Source organism: Microplitis mediator, chromosome 9 (assembly GCF_029852145.1).
Source record: "Microplitis mediator isolate UGA2020A chromosome 9, iyMicMedi2.1, whole genome shotgun sequence".
Lineage (NCBI taxonomy): Eukaryota > Metazoa > Arthropoda > Insecta > Hymenoptera > Braconidae > Microplitis > Microplitis mediator.
The window spans coordinates 7777184-7797398 of record NC_079977.1 but is presented as its reverse complement, the minus strand read 5'-3'; the positions used below and the strand labels follow the sequence as shown (position 1 = coordinate 7797398).

The 20215-nt window shown below is 29.3% G+C and overlaps 1 long non-coding RNA gene across 1 annotated transcript; it reads right to left on the bottom strand.

Annotated features, from left to right (window-relative positions):
• Positions 1-328: 328 nt before the first annotated feature.
• On the bottom strand, positions 329-1133 carry LOC130674876 (uncharacterized). Its single transcript, XR_008991157.1, has 4 exons — positions 1054-1133; positions 861-932; positions 733-774; positions 329-611 (listed from the first exon to the last, which is right to left on the bottom strand). It is a non-coding gene; the product is annotated as an uncharacterized LOC130674876 (long non-coding RNA).
• Between the last annotated feature and the right edge of the window lie 19082 nt (positions 1134-20215).

The window sequence follows — 20215 nt, the reverse complement described above, 5'->3', positions numbered from 1 at the left end:
ATTTCATTACGATACTAAATTTTGTAATTTTACTATACTTTCGTTTAATAAAGATATCATAAATTTACAAAGAACTTTAATAGCTTATATAAATTGTTATATTAATATATATGGAGAGTTTATATATATATTTAAATAGTATGAGAAAGTAAATAAATAATATTGACTGATAATAGAAATTGTAATTATGAATATTAAGAATTCTATATAACAATGGGAAAAGTACTGAGGAATAAAAATACATATCAATTATATTATACTTGACAAATTACAAATAATACTTTAATTATTTTATATTTAATTACACAAATTACACATTACAAATTCAATAATCTATTAACATAATGTTCATATTAACTACATGTCTTCAATTATAATTAAAATAGTTATAAAAAAATAAAATAAATTATAAAAAAAATGACAATACATGTGTTCTTATAATAAATACATAAATTATAATCCCCTCGCATTTCATTACATATTCAAAAATAATCGTGAAATCTTTACTACCCGAAATTCAAATTAAAATGTATCACCAAATAAACAAAGATATGTTTTCCTCGCTATTTGTTTTTTTTTACTGGCGTTTCTTTTTCTTTTAATTTTTTTTCCTGAAAGAATTAATATTATAATTAATATCAACTATTTATTGCTATCAACAATTCAAATATCTGTTATCAACAGAGAAAATGCAAAAGTGTACATTGTTATAATTTTAAAAATACTACTTACCACCTCAGCTGGACTACATGGCGCCGAATACAAATGTGATAGCTATTAAATGAAAGTTAGATTTTAATAACTAAATGTATATAATAAAATTTACAATATTTAACAAGATATTTTAAATTCTTACTTACATCTTCATTTCTCTGTGGTGGTGTAGCCTCAGCTCTTAACACAAATGGTTTCAATGATGTATGTTCTGATTGCTAATACAGAGTTTAAAAAAAAAAATTATTCATAAATATAAAAATATATCTATTGAATATATGAAATAAATAATTCACTAAGTATATTACAATATATTACAATATATTACAAAACACTTACGAATATGAATCCTGACGGCATGTCTTTCTTGTTTGATGACATGTTGCTAATTAAAGTCGAAGACTTAACAGCAACTTATTTAAGCTTTTAATGTTTCCCAAGGAAACGCCATTTAACTTGAAAATCAAAATCTATTGGCTGATACAAAGTTTTCACCAGCTGAGCACCCGAATATTTAAATTCATTGGTCAGATTTCCATAATTGAAAATTCTCAAGCGCATTGAATGAAAGAAAATATAATAAATATAATAAATAAAATAATATGAAAACGTTGAATAAATTGTTTATAGAAATAAATATAGTTATAAAGGACTTTTTTGCCGTCCGGCCGGAAAAAGGCAACTTTCCGGCCGTTGTCCTGAACGAAGTTGTCACTTTCCGGCTTCGTCGAACGAAAAATAATATACGCACCTTAGCAAAAAAGAACAGGCCATTCGGCGGCTAAAAAGGAAGTTGATTTCTCATTATTTAATTATTTCAACCTTTCAAATAAACATTAATTACAAAATAAATTTTATTTTGACATTGTCAAACATTCTCAAGACTATAGAACAAAAAAAAATTGTCAAAATTTTTCAAGTTAAATGCCAAATATTGAAGTTGAAAAGAATTAAATTATCTACAGAAAAGTATTCTGTGCTTTTTTACTATATTATTAATGATCAATTCAAAATTTGATAAATAATTCGAGTGTATAGTTTAATTATGAAATATTTTAGTGTCCTACTTGAAATCAGATCCGATAGTTTAAATAAAAAACCTAATAGAATATTAAACGTCCAATAATTATATGGAATCCAATCATCTCAATATAGAATCAAATAAATTAAGTTTGAAGTTTAATTGTTAAAAAGTATTCTTTGGTTTTTATGATAAGATTGATGGTTCATCTAAAATTACATGTAATGTTCTGAGTTTTAAAATAAGATCACATATGGAATACATTAAAGGATCGATTGACTTCGAAATCAAAAGATACTTTATAAATACGAAAATTCCTAATCAATCGTTGAGCTTTTGAGTTAGAAAGGGCATTGATAGCATTAAGATATGTAGAATATATATTTACAATAATAAACAAAAAAAAAACTGAAAGCTTATAATCGAAATTGATTATATTTATCCATAGAAACTTCATCGGTCCATTTAGCCAGTTGATGGTTCTACAAGGTAAAAACTCAGAGAAAGAAGCCATTAGAAGTATTATATACCTAACGGCGATATTAAAGTCAAGAAATCATCAATCATTTTGGAATAAGATGAAATTATAGCATCAATAAATTATAAAATTTGAAAATATAAACTAATTGTTTGGGGGAAAATTGTAAATGGTTGAATTGTAATTTATTAAAATGCAGTATTTGTAAAAAAATTAAACACAAGATTCGATTTCTCTTATAGTAACCCTAGAATTCATTGAAATAATAATTAAAATTTATTTATTAGTAGAATTAATTATTAATCATACATCAAAATTTATTTAACCACAGTTTTAATACAGAATTTCTCCGGTTTATTATGATTTCGATGTAGCTACACACGTAGCAAACAATACTTCTGATTCCATGAACCCATGTTCGAATCCCTCGAAAATTATATAATAATCTATACTAATATATAAATCGATAGGCTCTGTCTGTACATGGTGTTTTTATTTCGAATTATGCGTCAAAATATCATTTTTATGACCTACTCATACTGTATTTACCCTTTTTGGAATTTTTGTCTGTCTGTTTGTACCTTTATAACTGATTAACCACTCATCTGATTGAGATGAAATTTTTTATACATATACAAGATGCTGTCACTTAGAATATAGGCTACTTTTTAAATTAATTATAAATCAGAATTCGGATATATAAATTATTTTTCTAAAAGTACAATAGAAAAACAGTTAAATTACAGCCATCAATTGTTTTTATTCCATTAGCGTCAATTGTTTCTATATAACGCATATCAATTGTTTTTTATGTTTTTTTTCATAGATTAGATTTTGTTTCATTTATCAATTGTTTCTGTCAATTAAATTGATAGGTTATCCCAATGCCTTATTGAAGAACTAACTAACTTTAGTAAACAGTCAAAATAAGAGTGTCTCATCTGACTTAAAAGTAACTAAGTAAGAATGTAAATCGATTTAATTTATTCCTTGAATTTTTTTAATTTTTTGTATGATATATAGGATTAAAAAGACAAAATAACATATCTTACACAATATGTAAAATAAATGAAGATCATAACCTATAAATAATCATTTATATTATTTATCACCCGTTTTTGTGTACCTTTACATATATATAAATCTATAGGCTCTGTCTGTACATGGCGTTTTTATTTCGAATTATGCGTCAAATATCATTTTTATGACCTACTCATACATTATCTACCCTTTTTGGAATTTTCGTCTGTCTGTCTCTCTGTCGGTTTGTACCTTTATAACTAATCAACCACTTATCTGATTGAGATGAAATTTTTTATACATATACAAGATGCTGTCACTTACAATATAGGCTACTTTTTAAATCAATTATAACTCAGGATTCGGGTATTTAAATTATTTGTCTAAAAGTATAAGAAAAAAACAGTTAAATTACAGCCATCAATTGTTTTGATTCCATTAGCGTTAATTGTTTTTTATATTTTTTTTATAGATTAGAGTTTGTTTCATTTATCAATTGTTTCTGTCAACTGAATCGTATATTACAGTTTATTGAACAGTCAAAATAAAAGAGTCTAATCTGACTTATTTGTAACTAAATAAGAATGTAAACCTATTCAATATAGTATCTCTGGAACTATAAGGCTTACGGATTTAAAATTCAGCGTGAACGTTTGATATGTAATATAGGTATTCTTCATAAGGGCGTTAATAAAATTTACTCCTAACAGGGTTTGCGTGGGCTTCAAGCGTTAATATGCTTCCGTTTTTCAAATACATACGTTACAGTGTTGAAATTCGGCATGAACGTTTATTATGTCATTTAGGGATCCCTCATGAAACGACTTTAATAAAATCAACTCCAAAGGGGGTTCGCGGGGGCGTCAAACGATGATATACTCCTGTTTTTTGAGTATAGGTGTAACTGACTCAAAATTCGGCCTGAACGTTTATTATGTCATGCAAGTATACCCCACTAAATGGCTATGATAAAATCGGCTTCCAAAAGGAGATGCGGGGGCATCAAACGTTAAGATACTTCCCTTTTTAAAATATATGTGTTACAAAGTTGAAATTCAGAGTGAGCGTTTATTATGTCATGTAGGTATCCCTTATAAAACTGCTTCGAAAAACTTTACTCCTAAGGGGGTTTGCGTCAAGCGTTAATATGCTTCCGTTATGCAAATACATACGTTACAGAGTTGAAATTCAGCGTGAACGTTTATTATGTCATGTAGGTGCCCCTCATGAAACGGCTTTAATAAAATCAACTCCTAAGGGGGTTCGCGGGGCGTTCAAGGTTAATATGCTTCCGTTCATTGAATATATATGGTACATAGTTTAAATTCGGCATGAACATTAACTTTGTCATGTACACAGAAAAAAAAATTCTCGACTGAAGATAAATATTCTTGATTCAAGAAAATTTTTTTAGAAACCTAAATTTTCTCAGATAAAGTAGAAATTTTCTCCGACCAAGGCAAATTTTTTTTAATCAAGACAAATTCTCTTGGCTCAAGAAAATCTTGATTTGATTCCCGAAAACATTTGGCTTCCAAAATATTTTCTTAATTCAAGATAACTTTTCTTTCTGTGTAAGTATCTCTCACAAACCGGATTTAATAGATTCAACTTCTAAAGGAGTTTGCGAGAGTGTCAAACGTTAGTGTATTCCCGTTTTTTAAATATATGTGTTACAGAGTTTAAATTAAGTATGACGATTAATTGTATCGTCTACTTATGTACTATACTGAAAAAAAAATCTGGGCGTCGGTTGACCCTGTGGGCCAGCCCCAGAACTTCCCGCTGTTTTCGAGCTCAAGGAGCTTGTAAACATTCCTTTGAATATATTTTCAAGCTCTTCTAGATCGAAAATGCTATTACCTGCTATTATTTTTTATGAGCTTTTCAAGCTCTAACAAGTTACGTTTTATGCTAGAGTTTGAAAAGTTAAGAATCGAAAATCATTAATGAAGAAGCTGCTTTTAAATTTTTATTATCGATTATGTTCTCTGAAATAAATGTATTGAGGCAGAAATCAATGTCAGTGATCGAAATCAAGATTTGAATGAGTTTTGACTTAGGTCAGAGCAATGATATATGGAATATCCGAGAAAAACATTAAAGACTGGGTTTTTTCAATTTTTTGCTGACAGTATGTTTAAAACTAAGGAACAAGTTACATGACATTATCTGATGATCGAAAGAGACTATAAAGAGAAAGAGTTGGTATGATATCAGACACATTTGGGCACATTATACACTAATGGAAAAAATTAAAGGATCAAAAAAAAAATTCTAAATTTTTAGGCGATTTTCAACAGGCTCTAACTTTGAAAGAAATGGTCGTACAAGAATAAAAAAAAAAAAAAAAAGAAATTGTAGCTCCAAGCATCTACTTTTTGGATTAGAACTTTAAAATTTTTAGCGTCAGCAGTTTTTGAGTAATCTTAAAAAAACCAGCGACAAAAAAATTTTCAAATTTTTTTAATTTTTTTTTTTTGGTCTCCGGGTGTGGAAAAAATTATTTTTGCTTAACCACTACGAGGATCGGATACCTTCATTATTCAGCTTTAATTTCTTTTTTTATGGACCTCGATACGTCCACTTCTCGCCGAGATATCGGTCTTCAAATGGAAAAGGATCCTTTTGTCTTTGATTATCGATATCTCAGAAACCAATGATCGCACAGAAAGTTAATGGTGGGTTTTAAAAACTTGAATAAATTCCCTTCAACGATTAGCCATTGCTTTTTCGAAAAAAAAAATTTTTCCTATCGTCACATGAATTTAAAAATGCAACAAAAAAAGGGCTTTTCGTGGTTTTTTTTAATATGTCCACAAAAACCCTGCAGAGAGCCAGATTAATCCAACCAGCCGATTTTTTGTTTCACGCGATCAAATTTAAAAAAAAAATAAAGGATCACGTTTTTTGCTCTGAAAAACTCATAATCTTTAACAAGATGAAAACAAACATTTTTTCTGAGCTTTGTCCACAATTTTATTGCAGACAGTGCTTAAATTTCCATAAAAGAAAAAAGTTTTTTTTCGAAACAAAATTTCAAAAAACAAAATTTTTTCAAAAAAATTTTTTTTTGGAATAACTTTTGGAAATTTACAAAACCAACACCCAATAATTTTCAACACGTTTACGTCGCTGCATTCCGTGATTTTACTGATCTCTCAGTCATTAAATTTAAAAAAAATTTTTTTTTTTTGAAAATTTTGTTTCGAAAAAAAACTTTTTTCTTTTTTGGAAATTTAAACACTGTCTGCAATAAAATTGTGGACATAGCTCAGAAAAAATGTTTGTTTTCATCTTGTTAAAGATTATGAGTTTTTCAGAGCAAAAAACGTGATCCTTTAATTTTTTTTTAAATTTGATCGCGTGAAACAAAAAATCGGCTGGTTGGATTAATCTGGCTCTCTGCAGGGTTTTTGTGGACATATTAAAAAAAACCACAAAAAGCCCTTTTTTTGTTGCATTTTTAAATTCATGTGACGATAGGAAAAATTTTTTTTTTCGAAAAAGCAATGGCTAATCGTTGAAGGGAATTTATTCAAGTTTTTAAAACCCACCATTAACTTTCTGTGCGATCATTGGTTTCTGAGATATCGATAATCAAAGACAAAAGGATCCTTTTCCATTTGAAGACCGATATCTCGGCGAGAAGTGGACGTATCGAGGTCCATAAAAAAAGAAATTAAAGCTGAATAATGAAGGTATCCGATCCTCATAGTGGTTAAGCAAAAATAATTTTTTCCACGCCCGGAGACCAAAAAAAAAAAATTAAAAAAATTTGTAAATTTTTTTGTCGCTGGTTTTTTTAAGATTACTCAAAAACTGCTGACGCTAAAAATTTTAAAGTTCTAATCCAAAAAGTAGATACTTGGAGCTACAATTTCTTTTTTTTTTTTTTTTTTCTTGTACGACCATTTCTTTCAAAGTTAGAGCCTGTTGAAAATCGCCTAAAAATTTAGAATTTTTTTTTGATCCTTTAATTTTTTCCATTAGTGTATTTTGATTTATATGGAAAAAATAACATAAAATGTTATTTTTTTAACTCTTCAGCGCCGATATCTTTCGAACTAATCAACCGATTCTGACGTTTGAGGCGGCAATCGGCGCGTTTTATTGAATTCTAGAGCTGATTAAATTTTGAAATTGATCGGATGAGTCACTTCAGAGATGATCGAAAAAAACCGTTTTTTACCATTTCTTTCGCCAACGATATCTCTCGAACAAATTAACTGATTGAGATGGTTGAGGTGGCATTCGACGCGGCTTATAAAGTTCTAGAGCTGAATAGATTTCGAAGTCGATCGTTCGAGTCGTTTATGAGAAATCACTAAAAAACTAAAAAAAAAATTTTTTTTTTTTTCGTAATTCGCCAATGTTTTCGAGTTTGCTTGATCAAATGATCTGAAATTTTCAGGAAAGTTGAGGGCCAACAAGCTCTTTCGATTGCCACCTCAACCATCCGAATCGATTCATTACTTAAAAAGTTACAAAGAGTTTACACACACACACACACACACACACACACACACACACACACACACACACACACACACACACACACACACACACACACACACACACACACACACACACACACACACACACACACACACACACACACGCATACACTCGGACATCTGAGAATAGTCAGAATAGCTTCCTAGGACCTCAAAACGTCGACATCTGATGAAATCTCGACTTTCGAAAATCGGGGTGAAAACAATAAGTTCCCAATTTTCCGAAAATCGTTGATTTTTTTAGCGGGAAGTTAAAAAACTTTTCCCAAGTATAAATACTTCATTTAAAGAAATATTTACTCGGTACTATACAAACAAATAATATTCTTAATCATAGTAAATATGTACTTCAACCGAGCAATATTTTCTTGATTTAAGAATTTCTATACTTATTTTAAGAAAATATACTTGATTGAAGTACATTTTTACTGAGATTAAACAAATATTTACTCGGTATGATACAAACATTTATATACTTGAAAAGAATTTTCTTTCTCAGTGTAAAATGGGTTTCAAAGGTACGATATTAATTTTTCATACACCCTTTAACTGAATTACTCCGATGAATCTATGTTTAAGAAAAAACAAAAAATAATTACATTTCAATCAAAATATTATGAACTCCGTCTTTTATCCGAGATCTGATGAGAGAGACGTGTATATTTTCAACTCAAAAAAAATAAGCAAATAACATTTTTGTCTCATCGTTGTGATTGTGGTGTAATTATTTCTAATTGCATTTTGTCATTAGTTCTTTATAGCTTATTACAATAATATCAATACAATTGCCGAGGAAGCAGTGTTGCCATAAATTTTCTCAAGGAACCACTACTGTCGAAAAAAAAACCACTAAAAGACCACTAACGCAACCTGAGAGAGAAATATTGAAACCATTTAAAAAAAATCGTCGATTTTCTTAGCGGGAAGTTAAAAATAATAAAGCGTCAATTTAATTAAATTATTTGATTGAAATTCAATTTTGTTGTTAATAAATTCTATATTTTTATGATTTATAAAAAATATAAATATTAATATAAATTATAATTAAATAAAATACATAGTTAAATATTTTATGTTAACTTTTTATATAAAATATCTTTATGACGTTTAGTTACGACTCAGACTTTATGACTTAGTTACTTTCGTCTGAAGAACTTTCAGGGCCTTCAATTAGTACTTCATCCGGGACAGCGTAAGCTTCTTTTGTCCCGATTTTTTTTATAATGTCTTCTGGAATTTCATAAGTATCACAACATTTGCCTGCTTGTGACAAACCAGCTCTTATTGATAAAATTGATGTTAGCATTGGCAAAGTCATTTTATTTCGTTGTTTGTTTTTTACAACATTCATACTACTAAAAAGTCTCTCCACATCGGCGTTAGAATGAGGTAATATCAATAACGAAATTGCAAACGAAGCTAGTTGTTGAAATCTGGGATGTCCTTGAGCATCTTTGTACTCCAGAACTTTGTACCAAAATTTTTTGGTATCATTGGTTTCGGTCCATGATAATAAATGTATTTGACGCCATTGCTCGTCAACTTGCGCAATAAATTCTTCATCCTTATTAAAATAAGTTAATAAATTAGTAATCGGTTGTTTATTGGGGTTCAATGCATTATCTACGCTAATTTTTTTAATATTTTTCATTATTTGTAAATTATTTGGTAATCTTATTTTTAATTCTTCAATCAGTTTAACAATAAATGTAATACACCGACCCCGAATTGCTTTATCATCATCATTAGAAAGTCCCTTTTCTTTCAATTTAGTCATAACGTTCTCAAATCTATATCCTAAGTAACAAGTTGAATCAATATAGTCCTTTATATTTTGTTTAAAAATGTCTATTTTCGGAGAAGAAAGTGTAATTTTATTCACAAGTGTGTTAATTAAATTAATTCATTCATCACAAAGTTTTGTGTGATCCGTATCTTTTGACTCAAAAAGTTTATTTACTCTATTTACCTCAAAAAGAATTGGATAAATAAATGATATAAATGTAAAATTAACATCATCGCTGTACATTGAATGTAACTGTTCAGCTGTGTAACACCTTTCATCCATTTTGGCGATTGAAAAGTGAGTCTTCAGTTCAAGCCATTGTTGGTGGATTCTTGATACTGCTGATTCAATAGACAACCATCTAGTTTGAGAAGATTGTACCATTTTCAAAGGGTTTTTTCCGTCGTATTTATTGCGTTGTACAATTTTTTATATTTATCTTGCCTTGACGAGGACCGGGCAAACCAATTATAAGTTTCACTAATTAAAAACTCTAGGTTCCGAGGTAAAAATTCTTTTGCAGCAGCTGAAACTGCCAGTTGTATTGAATGGCACAAACAGCGTACTAGAATTAAATTGAGAACGTCAACTTTCAATTTGGCGTAAACACCGTTGTTTATGCCAGTCATGACTGATGCATTCCCGGGTAAAAAAGTTTATATATAATTATATATAATATTAAATATAATTATATATGGAAATTGGCCTTATATAATTATATATAATTATATATAGTTATATATAATTATATATAGTTATATATAATTATATATAGTTATATATAATTATATATAGAAATTGGCCTTATATAACTTTTTTTTAATTTATAATATTTTTTAAATATTTTTTAAGTTTCCACTATATTTAAATGGTGTATTACCGTACGATGGACGGTGTGGCTCAATAATTTATAGATCAAATTGAATGGAATATGGTATAGGGCCGGATAGCTCAACTGGTAGAGCACTCGGCGCGATACCGAATCGGTCTGGGTTCGATTCCCAGTTCGGGCTATCTATATTTTTCTCAATTTATCTATAAATTGTCTTATTGAGAAGGTTATTTGCATGTTTGCATGTTTAGGTTTCCACTATATTTAAATGGTGTATTACCGTACGATGGACGGTGTGGCTCAATAAGTTATAGATCAAATTGAACGGAATATAGTATAGGACCGGATAGCTCAACTGGTAGAGCACTCAGCGCGATACCGAAATGGTCTGGGTTCGATTCCCAGTTCGGGCTATCTATATTTGTCTCAATTTATCTATAAATTATCTTATTGAGAAGGTTATTTGCATGTTTGCATGTTTAGGTTTCCACTATATTTAAATAAGTTAAAAAAAAATATTTTAATTTAAAATAAAATTGCTGTAAATTTTTATGTAAAATTATGTAAAATAAAACTTTACAAAATTATATATAACTCTACGAAATCACAAAAGTCATTATATATAATTATACACGGAAAAAAATTAATCGTGAATGCAACATGATGCAGTCATGTTGCATTCACATGATGAAATCATGTTGCATTCACATGATTTGTCATGTTGCATTCACATGATAGTCATGTTGCGGTAACATGAGAAAATCATGTGGCATTCACATGATTTGTCATGTTGCATTCACATGATAGTCATGTTGCGGTAACATGAGAAAATCATGTGGCATTCACATGATTTGTCATGTTGCATTCACATGATAATCATGTTGCGGTAACATGAGAAAATCATGTGGCATTCACATGATTTGTCATGTTGCATTCACATGATAATCATGTTGCGGTAACATGAGAAGATCATGTTGCATTCACATGATTATCTCATGTTACCGCAACATGATTATCATGTGAATGCAACATGACAAATCATGTGAATGCAACATGATTTTTCTCATGTTACCGCAACATGATTATCATGTGAATGCAACATGACAAATCATGTGAATGCCACATGATTTTCTCATGTTACCGCAACATGACTATCATGTGAATGCAACATGACAAATCATGTGAATGCCACATGATTTTCTCATGTTACCGCAACATGACTATCATGTGAATGCAACATGACAAATCATGTGAATGCCACATGATTTTCTCATGTTACCGCAACATGACTATCATGTGAATGCAACATGACAAATCATGTGAATGCAACATGATTTCATCATGTGAATGCAACATGACTGCATCATGTTGCATGCACGATTAATTTTTTTCCGTGTATATAATTATATATAATTATGTATAATTATTAGACTGTGCCAAATGAAATCGATATTTTTTTTTTTTCGGTCCCATACGAAAATTAGGTTGTCTCACTAAAAAAAAAAATCCTGAAAAAATTTCAGCTCGATATGTCTATTTTTCAGTTAGCGCTCGCGTAAATAAGAATTTTCTAATAAAATTGTTTTTTATCCCAACTTAATATTTTACAACTCATTAAATATAACTGATTAAAAAATGGCCAAGGTGCCATTTTGTAGGGAATTCAATTCTCTACAAAAGGAACTTTTGATCGAATGAAAAACATCAGCCAATTTTTTTCTGCAGCCCTTTGAACCTAATTTTTTTCAAAATTTACATTTATATTTACTATTAAACGCTTAGAAAACTATGTTGCTATATATAAAACTTATTAAATTCAATTTCTCTAGGAACCTTTATGATCCTAAGGAATAGTTTTCATACTTAAAGTAATAAAACTAACATCAAACTATTGATATTAACGATATTTCTAACAATACTTTTTCTTCGTTTTGACATTTTTCGCATTTAATCTTTCTAGTAATTTTTTTCTGCATTAGAATATCGTTCGTAATTATGATTTTGAGATTCTCATACTGCTGTTGAAAAATTATTACTTTATTGATAAAAATATACATTGTTTATAATAATAAAATACTTATAAAAATTTAAATAAAGGAAAAAGTGATAATCTAATTGTGCAGAAAAGTTTTTATCGATTCTGTTACTAGTTTTTAAGAGCTTATGATATGTCAGGAGACCCTATTGCAAAGAATCTGAAAGTTGCCTAGAATGGGCAGCAACAACTTGTAGTAGAAATTATTTAATTTATCTATTTATTGATTAATTAACTAATTAATTAATTAGTTTGGAGCAAGTACAGTTTATATTCGCAATAGGGTCTCCTGACATATCATAAGCTCTTAAAAACTAGTAACAGAATCGATAAAAACTTTTCTGCACAATTAGATTATCACTTTTTCCTTTATTTAAATTTTTATAAGTATTTTATTATTATAAACAATGTATATTTTTATCAATAAAGTAATAATTTTTCAACAGCAGTATGAGAATCTCAAAATCATAATTACGAACGATATTCTAATGCAGAAAAAAATTACTAGAAAGATTAAATGCGAAAAATGTCAAAACGAAGAAAAAGTATTGTTAGAAATATCGTTAATATCAATAGTTTGATGTTAGTTTTATTACTTTAAGTATGAAAACTATTCCTTAGGATCATAAAGGTTCCTAGAGAAATTGAATTTAATAAGTTTTATATATAGCAACATAGTTTTCTAAGCGTTTAATAGTAAATATAAATGTAAATTTTGAAAAAAAATTAGGTTCAAAGGGCTGCAGAAAAAAATTGGCTGATGTTTTTCATTCGATCAAAAGTTCCTTTTGTAGAGAATTGAATTCCCTACAAAATGGCACCTTGGCCATTTTTTAATCAGTTATATTTAATGAGTTGTAAAATATTAAGTTGGGATAAAAAACAATTTTATTAAAAAATTCTTATTTACGCGAGCGCTAACTGAAAAATAGACATATCGAGCTGAAATTTTTTCAGGATTTTTTTTTTTAGTGAGACAACCTAATTTTCGTATGGGACCGAAAAAAAAAAAATATCGATTTCATTTGGCACAGTCTAATAATTATATATAATTATACGAAATCACAAAAGTCATTATATATAATTATATATAATTATACGAAATCACAAAAGTCATTATATATAATTATATATAATTATATATAAATCATATATAATTATATATAAATTATATATAATTATATATAATTATATATAAAGTTTTTTACCCGGGTTATCAGTCCCGATACCAACTAAATTTTTTATGGGCATATTAAATCGATCAAGAGTTTTTTTAATTGCAGAAACGATGCCTTCAGCATTTGACTCAAATAATGGTGCAAGATCTAAATAGGTTGATATAATTTTCTTATAAACATTACTGTAATAAATCACTATAATACCCAAATACTTTAACACAGCAATATCAGTGGATTCATCGAGCAATAAACTATATGACTTATTTTGTAAATCTTCTTTAAGAATATTGAAAAAATGTGGCGCCAAAACATTTATTATAATATTAGAACATTTAGTTCTATGTAATTTAATTTTAGTTTCTTCGTTGTGCGAATGATTGACTACTGTACCCAAATGATCGATTAAGCTGATGCTGGAATGTACAGCCATCCCTCGCGGTTTTCATGATACGGTTTGAACACTGTATTAAAAGAGCATACACGTAGTCGATAACAAGTAGTTTTACCGTATTTATACGGTATGTTTGTGAAATTTAATTACGGTATTCCTACAGAGCTTATACTGCGTTTATACGAAGCTTATACGGCATTTCTACCGTATTAATACGTTATTTCTACCGTAATAATACGGTACTTCTACTGTATTAATACGGCATTTCTATAAGATTAATACTTCATGTATATGATATTAATACGAAATTTCTACCGTAATAATATGACATTGTTAGCGTAATAATACGGCATTTTTACTGAATTTATACGGCATTTCTACCGAGTTCACACAACAATTCTACTGATTTAATGAGGTGTTTATACGGAATTTATCCAGTACATGGTAAAAAAAACTATATATAATTATTAATGATAAATGGCTCTATATAATTATTTATATTGCTTTACAATGTATTATGTCACTCGTATATTTTTAACCATATAGTAGAGATTCTATAGACTTTTGATTAAAATATTTTTGTTAAAGCTCAAGTTTAAATTCAGAGATAAATTATTTATGGAAACATTGATAATAAATATTTTTGTCATTATGTAATATAGGTTGTACTATATTACCATCAAAAAAGGTACTTATCACTCTATCAAATAACGGAGGAGTACCCGCACCAAAATGGTCACAATTTCGGAATATAAGACTTCTGAAATAAGTTTCTTACCAGGGACACTACAAATCGTAGGCGCTACCTAGTAGCGCACACCGAACTATTCTCGCTGCTGCTGCCTAGCACCAGTGACTTCCCTCTCTTCCATATATATCTTTTCTCCCAAGAAATTTTTCTCTCGGTTTGAGTAACTTTTTTTTTTTTTGGTTGGAGCATACGAAAATTCTTTTGTTAAACATATAGTAATTATTCCAAGAAATTTTATTTTTTTCAAACAAAAAAATGTAATATTGCTACAATAACCTGGCACGGCTTTCTTCAATAAAATATCTCTTATTTTAAGAAATAAAAACTTTTAAAACAATTAAAAATTTTTCGACTAAAGCATAAAAATATGTTAACTTGAGGAAAAAAAATTTTGATTCAAAGTAAAGATTTTAAAATAATTATTTATTTGATGTAAAAAAATTTTTATTTTCCGAATCGTTAAAAAAAATTTTCTTGTATCAAGAATATTTTTCTTAGTTCAAGTTAACTGTATTTTCTGTGTAGAGAAACTAAAATTTAAAAGACGCGTGAAGGTTTTTATAATGTACAAATAAAGAACTTTATGAGCTAAAAAAAGACTTTTATGTCAAAATACCCATACGACATAAACACTGCAGTGTTTAGACATGTTTCAATTGAAGAATGTAATTTTTAATCATAAAATAATCCTAGTTATTAATATTGATCCTAAATGTATTTCAAAATTATCTGATGTTCTTGCGAATCATTACTACATAGAAAAAACAGTTAACTCGAATCAAGAAAACAATTCCTGATTCAAGAAATTTTGTTTTAACGATTCGGAAAAGTAAAATTTTCTTGCACCAAGTAAATAATTATCTTGAAATTTTAATCTTGAATCAAAATTTTTTTTCCTCAAGTAAACATATATTTTTATGTTTAAATTGAAAAATTTTTACTAGTTTCAAGAGTTTTTATTTGTTAATGAGAGAAAATTTTTTGAAAAAAATTTTTTTGTGAAAGTAAAAATGAACTAGTTCATTTTTACAGCTGTACTTTTTTATTGAAAAATTGAAAAAGCAGAACATAGTGAAGAGATGAGCCATTTAAGAATGCAAGTAGTAGTAAAACATATTGTATCTGTTATAGAATCTGAAGATTGTTTGTTAATAAAACTGAAAGATATGAAAAGTATTTTTCAGCCTGTAAGAGTGAGACGGCATAATCACTGTATAAATGCGGCATAACTACCATATTTATACCGCATAAATACCGTTTAAATACGGTGCGAACATTATATGAATACCGTGTAACCACTGTTTAAATGAGGTATAGCAACCGTATAAATACGGTATAACCGACGTTTAAGTACAGCATAAAAACCATATAAATGGAGTATAATCATTGTACAAATACGGTATAGCGAGAGCGTAAATACGGTATAAACACAGTATAAATACGGTACAGTCCCTATATAAATTTGGTATCAACAGAATATATTTACGGTATTAATACGGTAATAAAATTTCACAAACATACCGCATTTATACCTAGGGTATACCGTAATAATACTTATACCCAAAAAATACTCTGAAAATACCGTAGAAATACCGTTATGGCAATTCCGCGAGGGATAAATAATGATAATCTTGCTTCTTCTTTTTTTATTGAAACTGAATTATTTTTAACTGTTTTGAAAGGAAGCTTTTGTTGACTAATTATTTCCTACAAAAAATTAAATATTCAAGTGAATTTATTAAATAATTTTTAACATCGTTTGTTTTATATCTGTTTAGGATAATATTAGTAATTTAATTATTAAATGGAATTATCAATGATTTTTTGACGAACAGATTAAAATACGTGATTGTTAGTATGTAATATTGTAAAACTTTATATGCATACAAGGTAGTAATAATGATAATAAAAATGTAATTATAATTCAATGTAAGCGGCTGAGGCAGCCGTTCGGCACGCACGTGGCTCGGGCGATCACCGAAGTTAAGTAGCATCGAGCATGGTTACTATTTGGCTGGGTGACCGCTTAGCCACGCGTTGGGCTCGAACGAAGGTCTCTGATCGTTAGGGGCGGGATGAAGAGCCAGTGATCGGTAAGATGGGAATTTTATCGACCACTGGAGCTTCACCTAAACCGAAACTGTACTGGCTAGGTTTTCTCTGTGGTTTTCCTACGCCGCTGCACCTCCATTGCACAGGGGAGGTAGTAGGGCATCACCGTAATGATGCAGTACAGTGCATGCACAAGTCGGGCCACAGCCGCACAAAAACAAAAACCGAGTATAGAGAAAATGAGCTGAGTTAAAAATTGTATACCATAGGACAGGCCGCTGGCCTATACATGGTGAATTAATAATAAAAAAAATAAAAAATAATTCAATGTACTAACTTTGGCTTTTTCTAAATGTCTTGGAGTATTCCCGTGATTTTTTAGATCAGAATAATGGTTTTTTAATGTAATACCACACGCTGTACATTTCGCTCTTAGACCAGATGTACTTTCAACGGCTTGTAACCAATTTTTCAAAATCGGGTCTTGAAGCCAAGCGGTTCGAAATTTTTGATAGTATTTTTTAGACTCCGACATAATTAAACAAATTATCAAATTGTAACAAATATTTAAAATAAAATAATAATAATAATTAGAACAGTATCAATACTAACAGTGTAAAACTTGAGTGATCTTCATGACCAACACTTTTCACAGTCATTTGTTTCTTTGTTTTTGTAGAAAACAATTTTTTTTTTCTTTAAGCCCTTGCGGTATTAAAAACATTCTGGATACACTCTGGAAATATTCTGGTAACACGATGCAACTATACGGATTCCAGAGTATTTCCAGAATGGTTTTGTGCCCTTTTCTGAGAGTGAACCCAGAGTATTTCCAGAGCGGATACGGAGTAAATCCAAAGTGTTTCCAGAAAGTATCCAGAGTGGATACATACTGACACCGTTATGCATCCACAATGAATACAAACTGATACCAAAGTGTTTCCAGAATGTTTCCAGAGTGGGATCACACTGAGAGAACAATTTATTTGAGCAAAATGAGATTTGTTTCAGGCAAATAAATCCCATATTTGAATGGACCCAATCAGTAGCTATTTGAGACAAAGATATGGTTTATTTGAATGAAATAATGATTTGTTTATAGTTAACAAATCTGTATTTGATAGCGCCACCAACCATAGTGGAATTTTTTTCAACTAAGATTTGTTAACTATAAACAAATATATGTTTGAATGAAATAAATGATTTTGTTCAGTCAAATAAATCTATTTAGTTGGCTCAAATAAATTGTTTTCTCAGTGCAGAGTGAATACATACTCAAACCAGAGGGTATTCAGAGTAACTGAATACTGAAAAGAAATAAAAAATTTACCGAAATCAGGATCAGGAGACACGGTAGTGTCTCGCGCCAAGTACACGTTCAAACACATGTATATGTGTGAAGTGTCATGGCGCGAGCCTACCGTTCAGGAGACACGGTAGTGTCTCGCGCCAAGTACACGTTCAAACACATGTATATGTGTGAAGTGTCATGGCGCGAGCCTACCGTGTATCTATACCGTAGACATAGTCGTTTTTGGCTCTTTTTAGCTCTCATTTTTAAAAACTTTTTTAAAATAATAAATTTTCAGAAAATTCCTTCTCTATTCGAAAGATGATTGATTGTTCGTCTTAAAATTATAAAACTTTATTCATTTTAGTTATGAGAACTAATTTAAATAATGAAATTAGGCCAGCATATACAATAGCACCCCCAATTTAGACACTTTTATAAATTTTTTCATGCAAAAAGGGCACTGCCAGAGAATAAAAAGTTGTAAGAAATGCCATGATTCAGTAAAACATTGAAATTTTTTTATAGCAATGGTTCATTTTTGCGCCACCAGCGGTGCTTCAGTCTGTATTTTTTACTATAGTTTCATTGAGTTCTATAGAAATTCTGATATGAAATTCAAACAATCCGTACTTTAATTATCGATATCATATCAGGAGATGACGATCAATAGAATGTAAGAACGTTTTAGATTTCAATGATACAAATAAATCCTTGTTAATGTCTAAGATGAATTTTTTTTATTCATTTCGTATTCAAAGTTTACTCGTATTTTTTAAATGTTTCCTGAATTTGCATACATATATAGATATATACCTATACCACAGAAATACCTATTTGTGGGTTGCTAAAAAAATTTTTGTTTTTATTTTCTTAAGTTCTATCTAGTTATATCCGCTAGGTGGTATCAAAATCGTATAATATTTAGCGCGATGACAGATACAGATGCTCCAATAGTTACTTTAGCTTGAAATTGACGGTAATTTGATGTTGAAATGGCCCGAAATTTTCTGCCTGAATTTGCCGACAGTTTGACAACAAAAAGTGGAAAGAAAAATTTGCAGTTAATTTTTTCTCAATTTAAAGGTTAATTTTTACGACAAAAAAAAAAATCTGTAATGTTCGTTCTTACCATTTCAGAAGGTAAGCATATTTATACATAAAATTGTCTACAATTTGAGGATAAAAAAATACTTAACAATTTTTCAAGTCAAATTAACAATAAATTGACATAAAATTTGCCTGAAAATTGACGACAACTTTTTTCTAGTCAACTTTTGAAGTGAATTTGCATTCTAATTCGGGCAGTAAATTTACGTCAAATTCAATAGCAAGTTGCATACAAATTATCGTCAAATATGAAAAAGTCCGAAGTTGACAGAAATTTGACGAAAAATTCAACGAAACTTTTGTAAGTAAATTTTTGCTAAAGCAAACTGTGCTATTAGGGTGTTGTCATTGGCTGTCTTTGACCGAACCTCCCTTATAGCACAGTTTGCTTTAGCAAAAATTTCCTTGAATTTTTCTTCAAATATCCGTCAACTTCGGACTTTTCTGTTTTTGACTACGATTTGCATACAACTTGCTAAACAATTAGACGTCAATTAACCACCCGAATTAAAATGCAAATTCACTTCAAAAGTTGACTAGAAAAAATTTTTCGTAAGTTTTCAGGCAAATTTTTACATCAATTTATTGTTAATTTGACTCGAAAAATTGTATAGCATTTTTTTACCGTAGAATTGTAGACAATTTTATGTATAAATTTGCTTATCTTCTGAAATGGTAGAAACAAACATAACTGACTTTTTTTTTTATCGTAAAAATTTACCTTCAAATCGAGGAAAAATTAACCGCAAATTTTTCTTTCTAACTTTTGCTGTCAAATTGTCGACAAATTCAGGCAGCGAATTTCAGGCAATTTTAATATCAAATTACTGGTAATTTCAAGCTAAAGTGGCTATTACGGCAAGCATAAGGATATACATATACATATATATATTCTAATAGCCACTTTAGCTTGGGACTGACAGTTATTTGACAATTGAAATTACCGAAATTTGCTGCCCAAATACGCCAACAATTTGAAAGCAAAAGTTGGAAAAATCAACTTAATGTCATTGTCTGACGGTAACACTTGTAGTCAAGT